The sequence below is a fragment of the Benincasa hispida genome, chromosome 7, assembly GCF_009727055.1.
Source record: "Benincasa hispida cultivar B227 chromosome 7, ASM972705v1, whole genome shotgun sequence".
NCBI lineage: Eukaryota > Viridiplantae > Streptophyta > Magnoliopsida > Cucurbitales > Cucurbitaceae > Benincasa > Benincasa hispida.
Window position 1 is genome coordinate 20,267,391 of NC_052355.1, and position 21,292 is coordinate 20,288,682.

Here is a 21,292-nt window from a genome sequence, read left to right on the forward strand (position 1 = left end):
TTATATTTTTAATATTTTATAAATATATATTTATAATATATAAAATAACTTATATTATGTATGTTTACAATGTATACTATAGATTTATAGTGTTGTGAGCCCAATATTAAATATATAAATTCTAAATTTAAGTCAAAAAGTCAAACCCAAACTTAAAAAATTAAAAGAAAAAAATGGGGAATCCCCATGGGATTTAATAAGGGATTCCACGTGAGAAATGGGGAATGGGGCCCCGCAGGGACCCGTTTCCTCAACGAGGAACCCGTCCCTGCCTTCAAATGGTGGGGACAAGGGCGGGGATAGGGGAATTTCCTCCACGGGGCCGGGGATGGGGGACCCTCCCCCACCCCATTGCCAACCCTACGATTCAATCAACTATCAATGAAGTTTAATATCTACATAACAATATAGACTCGAACCTCTAAGAGAAGAGTCATACAATCACAAGAAAAGACAAAGAAAGTTTATTGTTTTTATTTTTATTTTTTATATATGAAGAAATTTGAAACTAATTAGAAGAAAAGTAACCGACTATCCAACAACGACACCAATTTGATGGACGGGACTTGTGGAAGGTTCTAGCCAATCAAATAAATTTATACAATCAATAAAAAACTTCTATTACTAGGTAGTAATAATAGCAAGATCTAGCTAGTCGATTCATAGGAAGCTACATGTTTTCTTTTAATTGAGTTTCAACTTCCATAAAGGTAACCAAAAGGGGGAGGGAGCGATTGTTTGTTTGCAAGAGAAAAGTGAATGACAAGAAAGTTAAATAGCATGAAAGTAAAGACAAGAAAAGTAAGGAGTTATCAAGTGAGAGAAGATCTAGTTTAGGTATTTTGATCAACCGTCCATGTAATTAGTTGTTCATTGGTCACTACAAATAATCATCAAAATCAAACAAGTGCTTAGCCAACACATTTAGTAATGCTAAATGGAAGACCAAAATACCTAATCGATCACACATTTAGTTGTAAACCGCATTAAGTTGACTATAGAAATAAAACTAAGGCGATTAGTTACTAAGTAATGCTTAAGTAGTCTAGCTAGTTCTATTCTTGAACTTAACCAATTATGTAATGTTGTAAAATGGTCACCACGAATAACCAAACAATCTACACACAATCATACTTTCATCCATGCTACTCGACAGTTTGTACAAGGTTATTATATCACATACTAATTATGAATCTTTAGCAAAACAATGGAAGTATGCAAGAGTGATCAAATAGTAAATGGAGATTTTGTTAGTTATTTATTTATCACCCTTATTCTTATGAATCTTGAATATTCTTCTTCATTTTGAAAGTTAAATTTCATGTCATATCACATAAAAAAAACTTTTAAATGGTAGTAGCAGCTAAAATGTTTCCCCAATAGATTACCTCAAAATACAGCAACTCTTGAAGGCTTAACACACACTATTGAATCTTTATAAAGTAGTTGGGTGAAAATTTATCCTTTTTAAAAAATAAGAGAGAACCAACCATTGGTTGGAGAATCCCACATTGAAGAATTTTGAAAAGGAAGTCTCCATTTTGTACTCCAATCTTGGGCTATGGGTTTGGGCCCCAAGAGGTATCCATGTTTTGGAGGGAGTGAGGAGATAGACCAAGTGAATTCGGTGGACATCCCACACACACGCTGCCGGATCCTTGACCCTATTATAAACTTTCGAACGCAGTTCCAACTTCTTTCCTCTCCATAACTCAAAAGGTACACTTTTCGAGGGAACGTTGTTCAGGATATAACATGCATTGCATAACCCCAAAACGAGTCTGGAAGATGAGCATAACTCATCATAGACCGAACCATGTCAACAAAGTTCTATTTCTTCTTTTTGATACACCATTCTGCTGAGGTATACTAGGGGCCGAGATTTGGGACGCAATCTCATGTTCTATCATATAGTTCTGGAACTGGAGGTCCATATACTCTCCATCACGATCAGATCGTAGTGCTTTTATCTTCTTACCTAACAAGTTTTCAACTTCAGCCTTATACTCCTTGAACTTGTCAATGGCTTCAGACTTATGTTGCATTAGGTAAAGATACCCAAACCTTGAATAATCATTTATGAAAGAGATGAAATATTCATACCCACCTCGAGCTCTAACATTCATCGGACCACAGAGGTCTGAATGTACAAGCTCCAAGGCTTCCTTGGCTCTGCAACCTTTTCCAGTAAAAGGTCGTTTGGTCATCTTGCCTTCGAGGCACTTCGAGGCATGATTCACATACTGGCAAGGAGTTTTCTTCTAAACTCTTTAGAAGTCCACTTTTCACCAACTTCTCAATCCTATTAAAGTTGATGTGACCTAACCTAAGATGCCAAAGATGGGCGTTTCCTTAGGAGAAACCTTTGGTCTTTTAGTTGTTGTTGCTGTACTGAACATTTTAGTGTTAAATAAGGCTTTTATGACTAACGGCCTTAGTACACATAAGTTATTTTCCATTGAACCATAATCAATCTCCATTACATTCTTGAAAATAAATACTTTATTCTAAAAAAAGGAGACGGTGTAGCCTTGTTCAATGAGACAAGAAATCGAGATTAAGTTCTTCTTAATATGAGGAACTACAAAAACATTATCCAGTAACAGATAACATTTCTTGTCAACAAATAATTTCAGTCTGTCTACAGCAACAACCAAAATAACCTCACCAGTACCGACTCGAAGAATCATCTCTCCCTGTGGCAATGTTTGCCAGGAACTAAATCCTTGGTAAGAGAAACTGACATGATTGGTAGCACTTGAATCAAGGATCCAGGTAGAATCATCATTCTTTACCAGACACATCTCCAAGACCAATAAATCATATTTACTGTCTTGTCTCCTTTTTTGGAGAGTAGTGGGATCGAGGTCGTTTTCCACGAAATTCATTTCACACGATTCTTTCCACTGTAAGTAGTCGGTCATTTTAAAAGCTTTAAACGGAAATACTGACGAGTTGCTGAAAAGAAAAACACATTAACCTACGTTAAGTTTTAAGCAAATACCCATTGTAAAACGAAACAACATCCAATAAGGTTTTAGCAAAACTAACATGAACCCCATGTGACATCTAGTTTCGCAATGACGCTCAAAAGTTTAGGACAAAAGCCGCCGAAGGGAGGTTAGTTATCCCCCCTCTGAATTGAGAAGTTCTCAACCAGTCATTAATACCAGAACAACTCTTGTTCCTATAACGACTAGCCGTCATTGATTTGGCCAAGAGATCATTAACTTGCTTAACAATCTCCGGTAAGTGTGACTCACTATTTTAAGCCCTAGAGGTCCATCCCAAAAGGCCAATCCAAAGGGGAAAAATCCAATTGGGGCAAAACCTAAAGCGATCCTATCCATTTCTGGAGTTCACCTTGATATTAACCAACTGCACAAAACCCATCTAAAGGGGGATGCACAAATGCGACACGAGGGAGTACAGAATGATCTCACGGTGTGAACCAATGACAAAGACCATAAGAAATGTTGACACATACCCTTCACCCACTTACTATAAACACTCTCTCCGTCCAATTTGATATTGACTCATGCAAACACCATTTGAAGGGGGATGCTCCCAGAACACCACGAGGCCAAGCATGAATCTCACGGTGTGAACATATAGGGAGAAACGTGAGTGGAATCATAGACATATCAGATACGCCTCTTCCTCCCACTGAGTATTTTNGGGAGAAACGTGAGTGGAATCATAGACATATCAGATACGCCTCTTCCTCCCACTGAGTATTTTATAACCTAGGGTTTAGCTTACTTAGAAAAAACATGGTTAACGATTTTAAGGTTTGCCCAAGAGTAACATTTACCTTGGATAGTTAAACAACTTTTGATCATCATCCATTAAACTCTTTAACGGAGTCTTTGACCATATTGTCGCATGCTTATTGCAAATCTATCTAATTCACCTTTCCAGATAGGTTCCCAGGTAGAGGTGTTACGTTTTCATCAACTTAAGAACCCCAGCCTAACCAGAACCCGCCTTAGACAAAATGTCCCTTATAGATAGATTCAAAACAAATTTAATCTTTTATGTCAACCAATTTAATCCTATTAAATCGATTTTAAAAGATTAAACTAGGTTACTAAACTCTTTAGAACCACTTGAACTTAGATCTATCTCAATCCAATTTTAAAACCGTTTTAAAAAACTTGAGTTCACCCTAAGTCCGCATGCAATGCTGAATTATTGATTTTAGGTCTAATTTCCTTTATAACACTTAAAAATGGAAACCATAACCACAATATTAAGCTAATACATGCAAGGCATTCATAACGATTATAAACAGCCTAAGTGTCATGCTCAATACATTGTCCATTCATTACTACTTCTTTTATATAACACTTATACAAAACATCAATGAAACAAGCAAAACATCCTTCCATTCACCCTTAGGCTATAACACTTATAATAAAAGGATGATGATGATAATGCTCATTGCATGCAAAATATAATTCTTATATTTCATGATGCATGCACATGCTTTCAAGTAATTTCTTCATGCTAGATTATACATTTATAATACATGATGCATGAATAATTATACAACCTAAGGTGGGTTCTAAACTATATGTCAAGCACTTTGGCATAAATGCACCAAACATCACATGTATAATAAACCAATGTTGATGAATCGGGTAAAATTACCTTAAAATCACAAAAAAATAAAATAATAATAATAAAAGAAAAAAATCCAGTTGGCCGCGTGGTTTTCCGTGCGCTCGTCTTTGGGCCGCATTTTCTGGCCCGCCTTCACACGTTCAGAGGTTGCCCATGCTTCTCTCTCGCCGTAGTTCAACTTTGAAGGCCTATAACAGACGTGTCCTTCAACAGTTCAAAAACACAATTCTTACACTTCCTTTCATCGCTCTCTTCTACTTACTTTCTTTTCTGGCTTTTGTTTTTCAAGCATTCAGTCAGAAGTGTGTGTGCTCTAGTTGGTAATGGTGCATTTCCGATCGGATTTTCTTTTTCGGCTGTTATATCCTGGGACGATGTGGCAGTATTCCTGACTTGCTTGCACACTTGGGCAGAGCCGCAAAACGTCTTAAAGAGAGCGAGCTCTGCAACTCAACCTATAATGAGCTTCTATTTGCAGGTTTTGTTCTTTGCTCGACCGTCGTTACTTGACCATTTGCTGCTATCATGTTCGTCGTCTGGAGGTCTTGTCATTAACAACAGAAGTTAATAGATGAAATAATGTTATATTTGAAAATGAAGCCAAGCTTTATTCTTTCTATGCACTACTTCATAGTCAAGCAATTGTGTGTGAGCTTATTGAAAGCATTGATAAGTTTTGAGTCAATATAGTACAATCAACTTTTAATTATGTCTTATGAGCAACACATTCTTTATCTAATTTGTGAAAGAGAATCACTTTGTGGTTTCGTATTTTACGTTTTTCATGTGATCAAATTGAAGGAAATGTATTTTGCTCGGAAAATTTTACGTTCTACCGTGATCAAGTCACAAAAGTTCTTAACTAAACTACCTTAGACCTTTGAGTTCTAACTTTATCACAAAAGGAAGTTGATGAAAAGATTGAACAAAAAGTATTTGGCATTCCAAAGGTTGCACCAACTGAAGTTAAATATCTTGAGAAGTGGCACCAGGCTTTGGAATATACTAACAAATGAAGAATATACTCTTTTGTGAATGTTAGGGATTTTAGGTCTCCACCATGACTTTATTGATTGGTTAAGAAAAAGGATCCCAATGATTGTTTTTCTTTTCCTTTCTAAAGCCTTTATCGTGCATTTTGCATATTCGAGCTTTAGCTTTATCTTTTATAAACCATGGTGGCTACAAGCTTAATCTCTATCCCTTGCTTTTAATGATAGAGGTATGATAATCCTTCTTGATGGCTTTTTCACATTACTTATGTAAATATCCATAATTATTTATTTTCGAGTGTATTTCAGAAATCAGAAGTAGAATCTACTGAATGCGACCAAAGTCCCACATTAGTTAGATAAGGGGAGGACCATGGGTATATAAATGAGGACAACTGTCTCCATTCGTATGAGGCATTTTGGGGTGAAACCAAAAGCAAAGCCATAAGGATTTATGCCTAAAGTAGACAATATCATACCATTGTAGAGATAGTTGAAGGGTGGTTGTTCCTATCAAGTGGTATTAGAGCATCAGGTTTGTAGTTTATTGAATTTCTAGGTATGAAACGGGTTGCGGTATTGCAAATAGTGTGGGTCGTTTGCTATTTGTTGATTTGTTAAGAAGTGAAGTAGATGTGTGTCGAGCTTTACAAGTCCAATAAAGTTTGGTATGGAGAAGTTTGATGGAAGGATCGATTTTGGCTTGTGGTAAATGCAAGTTAAGGATGTGTTGATACAAAATGGGTTACATAAGTGCAAGTTAAGTGGTGATGGTGTTCTAATGCAATTCCAAAGTGATTCTAGCAAAGGTTTAATGAAGAGACTTTTCGAGCAAAAGATAGGCTGGGGAGACGGTGACTTCCTCTGAAGAAGATGGAAATCATTCTTGTGATATGTTCGCTTTACCATGATAGAGGATGTGATATTAGCGGTTCCACAAGTTTGCACACGGACATTGACTTGACGGTAATGCAAGGTGTGTGGTGGAAGTTGTGTCGATGGATAAAGAACTTTCAGGTGAGCCAAGTAAGTGGATGTTGCATCATGAATATCAACAAAGTTTATCGACATGTGACAAAAAAGGAAAATCTTGGGAGGCGGTATTCCAAGTGGTCTACTTTTCATGGTGGAGTAGGTTATAGTTCTCTTACTTGAGTATTATGATTGTCGGTGAAGACAATGAATGTTGCAGAAGCTGTAGATTTTTCAAATATCTTGCCAAGGTGGAATTTGTTGGATTCATGGCAAAATATTAAAAGTGCAGTTTTTCCTATATTGGTTATATTGAAGAATAGGGATGAGCGTCAAACCTATAAAAAGAGCTTATATCTCTAGTTTCAAGTCGTCCCAATTAGAAACACTTTAAGCTTAGTGTGCTAACTCTAATTAAATTCCTTTTGTATTCTCTAGTTGGAGAGTAGGAAAGAGGTGTGAGTAATCAAAAGCTTTGAGATAGTGCTTTTGTAATTGAGATCAGGGAGAGAATTGTTCCTTGTGATTGTAACAATTTTTTACATAGTGGATTTCTTTCTTGTGGGTCCGTAGTTTTTCTCCGAGCTGGAAGTTTCCTACGTAAATTCTTGTGTTTCTAGTTTTATTACTTTTCTTTAATTTCTCTGTTATTATTTTCTGCTTATTTCTATAGTAGAAGTGAGAGATTTTTCCCATCAAGTAGTATCATAGCCATGCCCATGACTTAACCATGTTGGTAGAATCCTCAATTGTCGAATAGAGATGTAGTGGAGCCTCAAAAGTAGTCATAGTATGATCCGTGGTTGAACTCTATTGGATAGGTAGGATGCTTCGGTGAAGAGGAGAAAGCCTCGATAAGAGTTAGACAGATGAGAAACTATTTAAGGGGAGACTATGTGGTCCTTTGTTCGAGGGGAGGATTGTTGGAAATGCAACCAAAGTCCCACATTGGTTAGATAAGGGGAGAATCATGGGTATATAAATGAAGACAACTATCTCCATTAGTATGAAACATTTTGGGATGAAACCAAAAACAAAGTCATGAAGGTTTATATCTAAAGTGGACACTATCATACCATTGTGGAGATAGTTGGAGGGTGGTTGTTCCTATCAAAATTATTTTGCAAAGCCCGTGGTCTTGCAACTTGTGAAGATGAACTAGGAAATATGTCACCCCTACCAAGCAAAAAGCTTTTTCTAGTCCTAGAGGAGTGTCTCAAAGATACAACTTTCTAAAGCAGAAATAACATCAAGGTGATTATCTATATAACCCAACATTTCATCATTTTTCTTTATAGACTGTTAGGGTTTAATTTCTGCATGAGTTTTCTTTTCTCCTTTCTATTTGGACTATACTGTAATGTGAAAGTTGTATTATTCTATAATCAATATTGTTTCCATGTGGGAATGAGAACTAACTATGTAGAATGTTTATAAATTCATAAATTGTTTAATGCCATATTTTTTAGTTTCTTCTATATGTTTGTTTGATGAATTTTGAACCCATGATATACACTTTGATTTAAGGTTGATGAGGTTGAAACAAATCAATCTCATGTTTTTTCATTTTTAAATTAATTTAAAAGTCACCTTGATCCCTAAACTTTCAGGAAAGTAACAATTTAGTTTTGAAAATTTAATCGGCAACAATTTAGTCTTTAAATCTTAATCAACAAATCAATCTCATGTTTTTTCATTTTTAAATTAATTTAAAAGTCACCTTGATCCCTAAACTTTCAGAAAAGTAACAATTTAGTTTTGAAAATTTAATCGGCAACAATTTAGTCTTTAAATCTTAATAAACAAATCAATCTCATGTTTTTTCATTTTTAAATTAATTTAAAAATCACCTTGATCCCTAAACTTTTAGGAAAGTAACAATTTAGTTCTGAAAATTTAATCGGCAACAATTTAGTCTTTAAATTTTAATAAATAACAATTTAGTGTTTGTAATTTACAACCTAAAATGATTTAGTCCTTATTATGAAAAATATTATTAAAATTTAATGAAATTTCTTATACATGTAGAGATATATATAAGTCATTACATAATAAAGCTAAATTTTTCCTAATCTAAGTTTAGGGACGAAATTCTTCTAAATTAGGGGTCTTTTTAAATATAAAAAATATTTAAGAATATCTACATTTTATAGCAAAAGTTCCAAAAATACAAAAGTTTTTTTTTAAAAAAAATTTTCTATTTATAAAAATTTTCCTAAATTTAAGAGTACATAAACTAATTCGTTACTAACTAAAAGGACTAGATTGGGTTTTACTATATATTACTACTGATTTCTTTAATTTAATAATTCTATTTCAGTGTGTTGGATGCATAATCTTAAAGTATTGTTTACATGTTGATATTTTTACACTTCTATAGATTTGACATAAACACGAAGGATAAATAAGCAATAAATTATCTCATGTACATATAATATAAATAGTAAATATGCTAACCTATTTAAAAAGTGTAAAATCAAATATCTATCAACATTAACATTTTATTAATATTTGTCCAAACATTTATGTTCAAATGAGATCTCAACAGTTATGTCGATGTTGACATTTCTTACACCTCTCGTCTAGATCACCACATTATAATGATAAATTTGAGATTTTTCTACAATCGACGATGAAAAACTATCAACCACATTATAGTATTTTTCTTAATATCTATTGGTGTTTGGCCAACTTACGTGCATCTCTAATCTCATGAAACAACTCATATATCCTACGGCATTTGAGTGTCAAGTCAACTACGTTATAGTAGTCTCATCGATTAATCTCTCTAATTCATTACATTTTAAAATGAAAGAATATGAGGCAACTTGTTAATATTTGAATAAAGTTATTTAAAAGAGAGAGAGACTAAAGTTTATATTTTAATATTTTATGGAACAAAATGGATCAAAACTCTCAAATTTGTGATAAAATGGAAGTTACACTTTATTTGGTATATGTATATAGAACTAAGACATGCCACTAGTTTCCTTTTGAGATATATTTAGAATTAAGTTTTTGAGTTCACACATACATTCTAACATTGTTTAACATTTTATATATACTAGTAATAAACATGTCAAAATTTTAGTAAAATTTTAAAATAGTATTTAATTCTCTGAATAAATAACTCAAATACAAACATATGATATAACAAATACAATGTTTTATTTTTTGAAACTACACTGTAATAAACAAAATTTAAAAAAAATACTCATAAATTAAATTATTTATGCTATAAATATAAGTATCCTAAATTTCAAATATACCCAAAATCATTAGGGAATATAAATAAGATTTGAGATGAATAAATAAAATATATATTACATATATAAAAACAAAACCTTAATTTTATTCGTCTCTAATGTTTTTGTTCTTTTCTCTAAATTTCGATTGCATGATTTTTAAAATTTTAAACAAACTTGCGTTTTTATTCTTTATTATATATGCACTTCATTATAAATAAAGGAATGCACCACCACAATTTCAATTTATTACTATCAATCGTATCTATTGGACTCAACAACTACATACGTTCAAAGAATTGTGCCCCTTCTCGAAGAGTTGCTCTCGTTAGCATCAATTGCACCTATTAGAATCAACAGACCTCTACACTCGAAGAGTTATATCCATGATAAGGGTAAAGTAGGAAAGTATTAAAAAAAATAGAGCTAAAGAGGAAAAAAATTCTCCTTCCCTACCTCATTTATATATACTAGTCTTTCAACATGCCCTATGCATGTGGCATTTCCAATTTTTTTAAATGAACGTAGTAAAATTAAAATAATTTAAAGTAAAATTTCAAGTCAACCAAATTCAACAAATTCACTTTTAAAATAAAACCTTCCTTTTTAGAAACTCAAACTTACATGATCCATATAAATAGTGATTTTTTTTTTAACATTATAAATGGAAATCGAAAAATTTGAACCTCCGACCACAAGGAAGATAATACATGTTAATTATTAGTGAGTTATGCTAATTTGGGTCATATAAATATATTAGAAAGGTAATGTTTCAATTGAAAAAAGTAGAATATGTATGTTGAATATGAAATTTCGGCTAATCATGAGTTGTCATGTCATCAAATGAAAGTTAATTTTATTAAAATAGGGCCAATTGTAAAATATTGTGTCCCTAATTTAAAATCTATGGAGACAAACAAATGACTAATTAAAATACCACGTGTCTTCAGTCCGGTCGTTTGATCACAATAATGAGCTTATCAACTTCAACGGCAATGAAACCTAGACCACAATCGATAAATTTGGCCATATGTTCGATTGGGCTTTAGATCATAAATTCAAGCCCACATTGAAAAAATTGGGCCGAATTAAGAAAAGATTGAGCCCAAGCCTAAACTTTAGCCAAACCCAAAGGGTAGTTGGGCCCAAGCCAAATAGCCCAAAAGCAAATGGGCTCAACCCCAGTTAAAAAGCCCATAGAAATCCTCTATAAATAGAGATCTTGCCCTTTCATTTGGAGAAGGTTGGAAGCATGGACAACGAAGTGCTGAAACTCTAAAGACCTAGAAATTGAAGCTCTAAAGATTTCAAGACTCTAAACTCTGATGGATCTCAAGATTACAACCATTTAAAGATTGAAGGCTTGGAAGACTAAAACTTCCTTGAATTTAGAAGACTGAAGCTCTGATCGATCTCAAGTTTACAACTTCCTAAAGGTAGGAAAAAAACTGAAGGTCGAAACTCTCTGAAGATCTAAAGTTCCAAAGACTGAAGCTCTGAAGATTTGAAGAATATAACTCTTCTCAAGTTCTGAAAACTGAAGTCGTAAAACCCTCAAGTCTTGAAGACTGAAGCTATGAAGCTCTCAAATCCTAAAGACTAAAACTCTGATCGATTTCAAGTTTACGACTTCCTGGAGATGGAAAAAACTGAAGGTCGAAACTCTCTGAAGATTTAAAGTTTCCAAGACTGAAGATCTGAAGAATATAACTCTTCTCAAGTTCTAAAGACGGAAGTCGTAAAACCTTCAATTCCTAAATACTGAAGCCATGAAGCTCTCATGCTTCAAGCTTAAAGACTAGAAGATTGAAGCACCAAAGGTTAATCCAAGACGATCAACAAGCTATAAGCCGATCCAAGTTGATAAACAAGTCATGGGTCAATCTAAACTAATAAACAAGATCAAAAAGTCCAAAGGCTGATCTTCCAAGAAGATTAATAAGTCCAAAGGCCGATCCTCCAAAAAGATCATCAAGCCCGAAGGTCGATCCTCCAAGTATATCAACAAGCTCAAAGATCGATCTTCCAAGAAGATCATCAAGCACAAAGGTCGATCATCCAATAAGATCAACAAGCTTAAATATTAAAGTTTATTTTTCGAGAAAAAGTATCAAAGGATTATGTATTAGAGACTGTACTCAATGAAATTAATATAAAAACAAAGTTCAAATTTCATAAATTAAATTTCTTTAAACAATGTAAATTATTTAACAACGAGATTATTAAAAGAAAAATGTTTGTTTAAAAAAAAAATCTAAAATGAAAGGAAGAAAAAAAATGTGAGGATGTTGAAATTCATGTATTTGAAAGCTAAGATTTGAAATTTTCTATAAAACATAATATGATAATACATTAAAAAAAAGCTTGTAATTAATACCTAATTTCTTAAATTATAACAAAACTTTTCTTTAAAAGTATGTTATTATCATTTTAATATATATTATATAAATAAGTAAGTTCACATTATTTCTCATCATTGTAGCACGAAAAAGTTAGTATCAATTATATCGCCACATGCGAGAGACAATGCAGAGCAACTGACATCTTTAGAAGGGTTTTTTTTTTTAAAAAAAAAAAAAAGAGTAGGCACCAATCATTTTTATCGTATGAATAAAAAATGATAAAGATGATCTATGAAATCTAGAGTTGAGTTTAAGAGTTATTTGTGTGCATGGAAGGTATTAGTACCCAGCAACACCCGTTTAGAAAATAGCCAAATTTTAAATTTTGAATTGAAAATATTTTGTAAAGAAATTAATTTTTGGGAAATAAAATTTTTAAATAATATTCTATTTTACACCTTATTTCTCCAATATTTAGAGTTATGATCCCATAAAATAAGTGAAAAAAATTCCATCAATTTGGCTATATTAGAATTTAGAAAAATGTCTTCACCCCGAGAATGTGAGAAAATAGTATAATCTCACAAATCTATCATAAGATAGTCTTTTAATAAATAAAGTTGTTTTTTAAACATTCATTAAATTCATTTTTTATTGGAATCAAATCTTAGACTCCTAAAGACTATGATCCTTCACCTTAAGAATTCTAAAAAATCAGATTTCCAAATATTTATAGTTTCAATCTTAAGATTTCTTTTTAAAAGAAAATGGTCTTAAAAACTAAACAATTTTTTTTTAAACATTCACAAAAAAAACTAAACAATTTTTTTTTTTAAACATTCACAAAGAAAAAAAAGTATAATTTAAAGAAAGTTTAAATGGCTTAAGATAAGAAAGGATTAAAAAACTTAAAGAAATGTAAATTAAAAGTTAAAATAAATTTAATGTAACGATGATGAATGTAACAAGCCAAATTTCAGAAAATTGCATGTATTTATCTTGTTGGATTTTGAATTTTAGAGATTTAGAATTTATTTGTTTGATTAAATTGATTTAAATTAATCTTGGTCAAGATATGAAATTAATTCGATTATTGGGGATAGAATTTAATTTTGGTTTTGGAATGAGTGGATTTCAATTGGGTTTTAATTGGAGTTTGGTGGAGATTTAAAATCCTATTGGAATCTTAATTATTGGGTTTGAAGTAAAAATTTTTTTTTTTTTTTTTTTTAAAAAAATTGTGGTGGTTAGAGAAAAGAAATATTTTTTGTTTATATTTTTAGTTGAGGGAAAAAGGGAGAAATTAAGGTTTTAAGAGTTTATATTTATTTAAAGGGGTGTCTCGGTTTGCGTGCAAAGCAAGGAAAGAAAAAAAAATAAAAGTAAAAGAAGGAAATTCTTTTCCTTCTTCCTTGAGCGCCGCGCGACCCTCCCCTTGTGAGGATCCTTGCCAAACGATCAGCCAGTCACGTTGTCCGATCTCCAGCGGACGACCGCCTCCTGATGAAGTCACGCCACCACCCGTCCGCGTTGTCGCCCAACTTTTGTCGCCGACCAGCCAGTCGCATTGTCCATGGTCCAGCCAATCGTGTTGCCCGTGGTTCGAAATATAGGAACCAAATTGAAGTAGAACTCAAATGTCAAAGATTAAAATTATAGCACTTTAAAATTTATGGACTAAATTAAAATCAAACTCAAAACTTAAAAGACTAAACGTGTAACATTTTGAAATTTATGAACTAAATAGAAACTAAACCAAAAACTTAGGACCAAAAAGGTATTTTTCCCTTTTTCAAAATAATTGAGTGTTTAGACAAATGAGGAAAAATTGGACAAATACCTCCTTCAAATTTTCACTTTTTGAAAATTTGTTCAATTAGTTTTTCTCGGTCAATCTCGGACGTAATTGACTAGCGAGATTTAGTTAAAAATTAATTTTATTCTAACCTATTGATTGTTTTGTACCTTCTCGGTACACAAATTACAACGACATTCTATCAATTTTTCCAAATATATTATGTAAACTTCCGAAGTCTTCTTATATATTTTTAAATTTTCTCTCAATTTGGTTACCTTTACCAAATATACATAATTTTTAAAATTTTTAGGGCAATTTATAGTTTTCAATTCAATTTATTAATTATTCAAATTACTTTTTTTAGAAATCCGAATTAATTTTTTAGATGGATTTTAAGTGATTTTTAGAATTTTGTAAAAAAAAAAAGGAAAATAGATAAAATATGGAAAATATATAAAATCTCGGTACTAATCTAAACGATATTTTATATATTTCTCATATCTTACTTATTTTTTTTGCAAAATTTGATATTTCTCAAAATTTTAAAATCACAAGTCCATCACTTGAAAACCATTATGGTAATTTGGAAACTCAATATAATGGTGGAAACAAAAATTAGGATAAAAATTTGAGAAGTTAATATTTGATATAATATTCTTAACCAATTTATAAAAAATTTGAAATTATATAAGATTTGATACAATATTTGTAAAATTTAAATAATATTTGAAAAAATAATTTAGGAAGGTTAAATAATATTTGAAAAAGAAAACAGAATCTCGGTGTGTAATGAACTAGATGTATCGACAAGGCAACTTTTTAACTAAATCTCGGTGACCGATTTGAAAACTTGTAGAGGTTATTTCTGATGATTTCCTCACAAATGGGTGTATGTGAAATGTCCAAATCGCCCTCTAGTTAAAAAAATCCAGGAAGTTTGTACGGATGACCCGTTTTTTGGGTCCAAAATGTCAAATGACTCATTTTTAAAAAGTAATGTCAATTGACCCTCTGCTGACATTATCAGCATACCAAATTACGTAAATTACCCTCATAAGTGCCTCACGAGGTTAGTCTCGCTCTTGTCTGATTAAACACTCTTACTTTCGCTTGAAATTCCCTGGTTTGATGTGATTGCTCGTCAGTGTACGAATGATTTGAAAATTTTCACGACGGAAGCCTCAAATCAATAATACCTAAACACAATACAATGGTTTCTTTAAACTCTAAACTCCATTTCAACGATGATTACTTCTCTGGTTTTCGACGGTGTTTTGTTGAATGGAGATTTTTCAAACGGGGATTTCTAAGACAAGGCTTTTTCAGAACAGAACAGGTTTTTCAGAAAGGTGTTTCATTATTTTAAGTATGTTTAATTATTTTTGCTGTGTTATTTCTGGAAATGTAGCATTACAAAATTTTGTATTGGGAGAGAGAGAGCGAAAGATAGAACGAGAGTGAGAGAGAGCAAGAGTAAGAGAGCGAGAGCGAGATTAAGAGAGAGCGAAAGTATGCTTCAATTGCTTGTACAACTTAATGACAAATATTCTCTTGCTTTGTAAGATGACAGAAAAATGTCTACTTATTAGATATGGAGGTGATTGAGATGAGAATGAAAGTTCGTATATTGGGGGAGAGTTGACAAGAATCATTGTGCCTGATTCATTGAATTATGAAGAACTTAAATCTCACATTTATAGGGTTACAAATATCAGTTCTTTAAAGTTTGATCTTATACTGAGAGTTAAATATAGGCTTGAAAATGAAGCCCCTCCATAATACATAAAGAATGATGATGATGTTTGTTTCCTTCTTTTCTGAGAAGACCTTAGTAGACTTTAGTTATCTGTAACATTGAAATCAAATCAGGACGAAAAAATTAGAATGGGGTTTGGAAATGTGAGTTATGATGATACGACTGTGGACAGACAATACAAGGAATCATATCAGTTTCATCAGGAAGAGGATGATATTCCATTGTCTACCAATACTGTACCATCAACATTATTAGTAGACAACGACCGCACTAATCCAGCAAGATTGAATTCAGAATTTGGCGATACTTCAATTGTTGGTAATGAGAGACTATTTAGATTCGGTTATATGGATTGTGGTTATCCAGAGCAAAGTTGCGGTCCTTCAGTGGATATTAATGAGCAACCAACAGGATTGAATGAAATGGATCGTGATTATGGAGATGTGTGTTGTTCTACAGCAGCTTCAATGGTTCCACCATATGTGTCTTCAAATCATAAGACAAAGTTGATTATGCCTGGTACCACTTCATCTGGGACAGAGGACGTTGAAGTTGGTAAACTATTTTTGAGTAAAAAGGACTTGAAAATGCGATTATCTATTTTGTCCATCAACAAAAATTTTGAATTTAGGGTCAGGAAGTCAACCAAATCTTTGTTCACTGTTAGATGTATTGGGGAGACTTGTAAGTGGAGCCTTCGTGCAGTGAAAATGGAAGGGCTTGATATATTCCAGATCACAAAGTACTGCAGTTCGCACATATGTTCCATTGGAATTCTGAATCACGACCATAGACAAGCAACTGCTACGGTTGTTGGTCAGTTGATTAAAGATAAGTTCAGGGGAATAGGACGTATTTATAAACCTTGTCATATTGTTGAGGATATGAAGAAAGATTATGATGTGAAATAAGTTATGATAAAGCGTGACGTGCAAATACGTTATGGAGAAGCCACATACGATCTCACTAGAGGTACTCCAGAATACTCATACTCCATACTACATACTTATGGAGAAGCGTTAAAAATAGAGAATCTGGTACAGTCTTTGAGATTGAACTTGAAGATAAGGTGCATTTCAAGTATATGTTTATGGCATTAGGACCTTGTATTAGAGGTTTCGCAAGCTGTCGGCCTGTGATAATTGTTGATGGGTCGCATTTGAAAGAAAAATACAAAGGCACCATGTTGTTTGAGGTTTCTATGGACGGGAACAATCAATTATACCCACTAGCATATGCAATAGTGGACAATGAAGTTGATTGATCATGAAAATGGTTTATGTCAAACTTGAAATGCAGTATCGGAGAACCCAATAATCTTGTATTTTGTGTTTGATTGGGTAGTATCTATCAACAATGTTATTCGTGCATTTTTTCCCACGGTATTTCATGGATTGTGCACATGGCACATAGAATAAAATCTTGTTACAAACTTTAAGGATAGCACGGTTGTTGGGATGTTTAGAGATGTAGCAAGGACATTTCGCATGACAGAGTTCTAGACAAAATGGGACGAACTCCGTAGTTTTCGAGATGGTACTGTCACGAAATATTTGGAAGACATCGATCTTCAAAGGTGGGCACGAGTTTACCTAGAACGAAGATATGATAACATGACGTCCAACAGTGCAGAGTGTTTCAATTCATTAACTAAAGAGTATCAACTATTGCCCATAGTATGCTTGATTGAACATGTTAGAGGAATACTCCAATCGTGGTTCTACGAACGGAGGAATTACTGGGCATCTCGAATGACATTGCACTCTGACTACTGTGAAACCTGATTGGCAAGTGAGGTCGATAAGGGCAGACGATATCGGGTTGAGCCTATTGATTGTTATCGAGTCTACGTGCGAGATAACCGATTAGACGGTATTGTCAATCTTCACACGAAGGAATGCACGTGTAAGAAATTCGACTCACTTGGTATCCCATGTTCGCATACAATTGTTGTTGTAATGAACGAAATATACCCATTCATAGTCTTTGCAGTCGATTTTATACAGTGGACTCTCTAATAACTGCATATGCGGAGCCTATAAATCCACTTGGGCACATATCTAAATGGAAGAGACCTCCTGGATATGTAGAAAAGATTATCCTTCCTCCGACGTTTATGGCACAAGCCACGCAATGGAGAGTGAGAAGAATACTATCCAGAGGAGAATTTCGCAGACAAATGAAATGTGGTCGGTGTGGGAATTATGGGCATAACCGCTAAAATTATAGCGAACCGCTCACAATCGTGCGACGTGCTAAAAATGCCAGAAACCGTGACACAAACACCTCTCATCTAGTTTAGTTTATAACAAACTTGTAACATACATCATCTTTTAACATACTCTCATATTATCTTGTAATGGTCTATTGGTATGTGTTATAAATACCATTGATCAAGCCCCAAAGAAGAGTTTTTCATACTTGTAACATGCTTCATCTTGTAACATACTTTCTAGTTTTTCATATTTGTAACATACTTTCTGTAAACAAAAAACGATAACAAGTAGGAGTAAACAAAAAAAACAATAACAAGCTGGAGTATTTCTATAATAGCAATCTTCATCTTGTAACATACTTTCTATTTTTTCAAAGTTTCGCTCTCTCTCAAAATCTGGCTCTCTATCAAAATTTGGCTCTCTCAATGCTTGAACTTTGAACCTTGAATTTTGATATGATGTTTTATATACTATTGATATAATGAAAAGAGCAGTAGCTCAATTATACATGTTTTGATAAAATGTATAATATTGAACTTTGAACTTTGATAAAATTATTTTATACATGTTTCACATACATAAAAAATCCATGTTTTTACATACACAAAAAAGACAACAAAAAATATATGTTTTATACACATAAAAAATACAGATTGTTCGCCCACAATTGACACGCTGACTGCATCCTATATTCACTCATTTTCTCCTGAGTGACTACGGACGGATCAACACCAGTCACCAGATGTTCTAGTAATTTTATTGCAAAGATGCCACAATCAAGCGATCCGTGCTGTATGTCGAAGTTAATAGGTTGCGATATTTTCCAACGGGATGTGGATAGGTCCGATTTTGAGCGATCCACGTCACAATAGTGAAGTAGGGATGATACTGTGATAGTTAATGGCTCCAGCCAATTCACCAACTTTGTCATTGGTGTGTATGACGGAAGTGAATCGAACACGAATATATGGCCTCTGTTAATGTCCATTGCAAGAACCATCCAGTGCTCACTGATATTCATTTCCGTATAAACAAAATTCACATATGCCCATTTGACATCGAATTTGTCGGTGACGTAGTCCTTGTACGTGTCTTCATCCTCTCATGCTAGGGCAGCCTCCGATCTCGTCTTATTCTTTATTCGTTTAAATACTCCGCCACGAGCATTAAGGTGACTCTGCCAAATAAAATGAGAAGCTAAGTAACGAAATATACCATAGTAAAATGACCCTGCACAACAAAATATATCAAAATTTACCGTTACATCAATTGGCAAGATGGTGAACTTGTGCATGCACATGTCAGGCCAGGTATAAAATTTTTCTTTCATAAAATGAAATAAAGTATTTATGGTTTGCACAAAAAATTACTATGTTAGTAAAAGTACAAGATATCCAACTGTAAAGAATTCAAAACTAGGAAACTTACATCGCACTTGACCCACGAATTTGTGGAAATCAATTCCTTAAAAAATTGTTTGGCAAGTGGTTTAAAGGAATTCTCTCGAACCCTGTTGTCAGTATTCTCGTCTAAAATCCAGCCCATCATTTCTGTAAAGATATTGTGTGGAATGTCATGTGCTACATTGTACGCGACAATCGCTCTGGATAGTGACGTAGCAATACCTGGGATAGAATGCTTAACCACACTTTTCTTCTTTACTTGAGCTAGAGGTGTATATTTATCAACAACTTTTCTCTTATGAGTGGTTATTCAAGATTCCTACATAAACAGATAACAAAAAATTACTCGTCAAAAAATATAAAAATATAAACAAAGACTACTAATCAATAAATTACTTACCAGTGTAACTCCTTCTGTGGTCGTAACAATACCAGAAGTGTCGGCCTCTGGCATGTCAGACATGTCGGCCTCTGTATGTGGCATGGTGAGTAAGTCAAACATGTTGGCCTCTGTTTGTGGGACATCGGTCTCTATAGGTTTGATTCAGTGGATGATGTTGTGGTGGTATCAGGCTCTAGAGAAGGGATGAGAGTAGGTGAAGTGGTAGTATTTTAAGGCTCTACAAGGGGATGGGAGTATCAGAGACAGTCACATTAGTGGTATCGGGATCCCGAGATGGGATGGGTGACCTTGTTGTCTCCTCATTCACCATGGAACCCTTCAATTATAAAGTAAAATGATGAGTTCACGAACACATAAAAACTAAATACGTAAAGACATAAAATGATAGTAAATGCAAACCTCGCACATAGACTGCAACAGTGACAGGATGACCGACAATTGTCCTTTCATGTCTATCATGTTTTCCTCTATATTGGATACACGACTATCTAAACTCGATATACAGTCATCCAACCTCGATAGTGAGCTGTCAATGGTCCGTAGGTATGAACAAATATAATTATTGGGATTGACTCCCTCCCTGCAGGCAGCACACTCAGGACACTCCTCATCCATAGATCGCTCTCTATGAGAGTCTACAAGATAGACATCAGGTGGGCTCAACTCGTCCTCATCGCGTATGTCCCCCACCACATCATGAAAAATATCATCACTACGTGTATATGTCCCTCCTTCCACTCTTCCACATTCAGCATCCTCGTGCTCGAAATACTTGTGTTCACCCCCCTTCTCCACCTTTCCACATTCATCATTGTTACCTCTACGATGATCATCACTATCACTTTCAAAACTATCCTCACTACTCGACCTATTGCCACTTTCAGGACTATCATCATGGGCACCTAGATCAAATATAAGTCGTCTGTCCACTGGGGTATCCCGAAACTCCCCCTAAGTGTCTGTCATGACAATACCCTCTTTAACCTTTATTTGCATTAACAACCCAGTAAATTGGTTATTGTGATTTTAACAACTAAATAAACATATTATGCATAGGGTAAACGTACATTGTTAGACTCGAATATCTCTCTCGAGTACTTTGAAGGACACTGAGTGGGAGCATGACCATCGTAATATGCGAGGCAAAGCCACCTTGCTCCTTCGCTCTGCAATGTTCCCAACTATCGATGTAGCTAGGATCTTGTACGTCCATATCTAAATAAAATTTATCATATATTAAGAAAAATATTAATGTTAAATCAAACAACACGATTATTATATTAGGCAAATTTACCTGAAACGATTGTGAAAATCCACGCAAAGAGTACTTCACAACGTAATTTTTATTTCCTTTCTCCTTCATCTTGTATAGACTACTCTTATCATCCAATGCAATCTTTAAGGCATCGAGTGTCCACTCCCAAATAATGGTACCCCAATCAAGACTGTTGTAGTACTTTGTTTTGAACGTCCTTAAAACGTTTGAGGTCCACTGCATTTTTCTGTTTTTTCTTTCCCATCATTGCAACCTCAATATAG

General features: G+C 33.8%; 1 long non-coding RNA gene across 1 annotated transcript; it reads right to left on the reverse strand.

Annotated features, from left to right (window-relative positions):
* Positions 1–18,614: 18,614 nt before the first annotated feature.
* On the reverse strand, positions 18,615–20,837 carry LOC120082179. The gene is made up of 4 exons (XR_005483085.1): positions 20,153–20,837; positions 19,751–20,069; positions 19,376–19,669; positions 18,615–19,124 (listed from the first exon to the last, which is right to left on the reverse strand). It is a non-coding gene; the product is annotated as an uncharacterized LOC120082179 (long non-coding RNA).
* Positions 20,838–21,292: the final 455 nt, after the last annotated feature.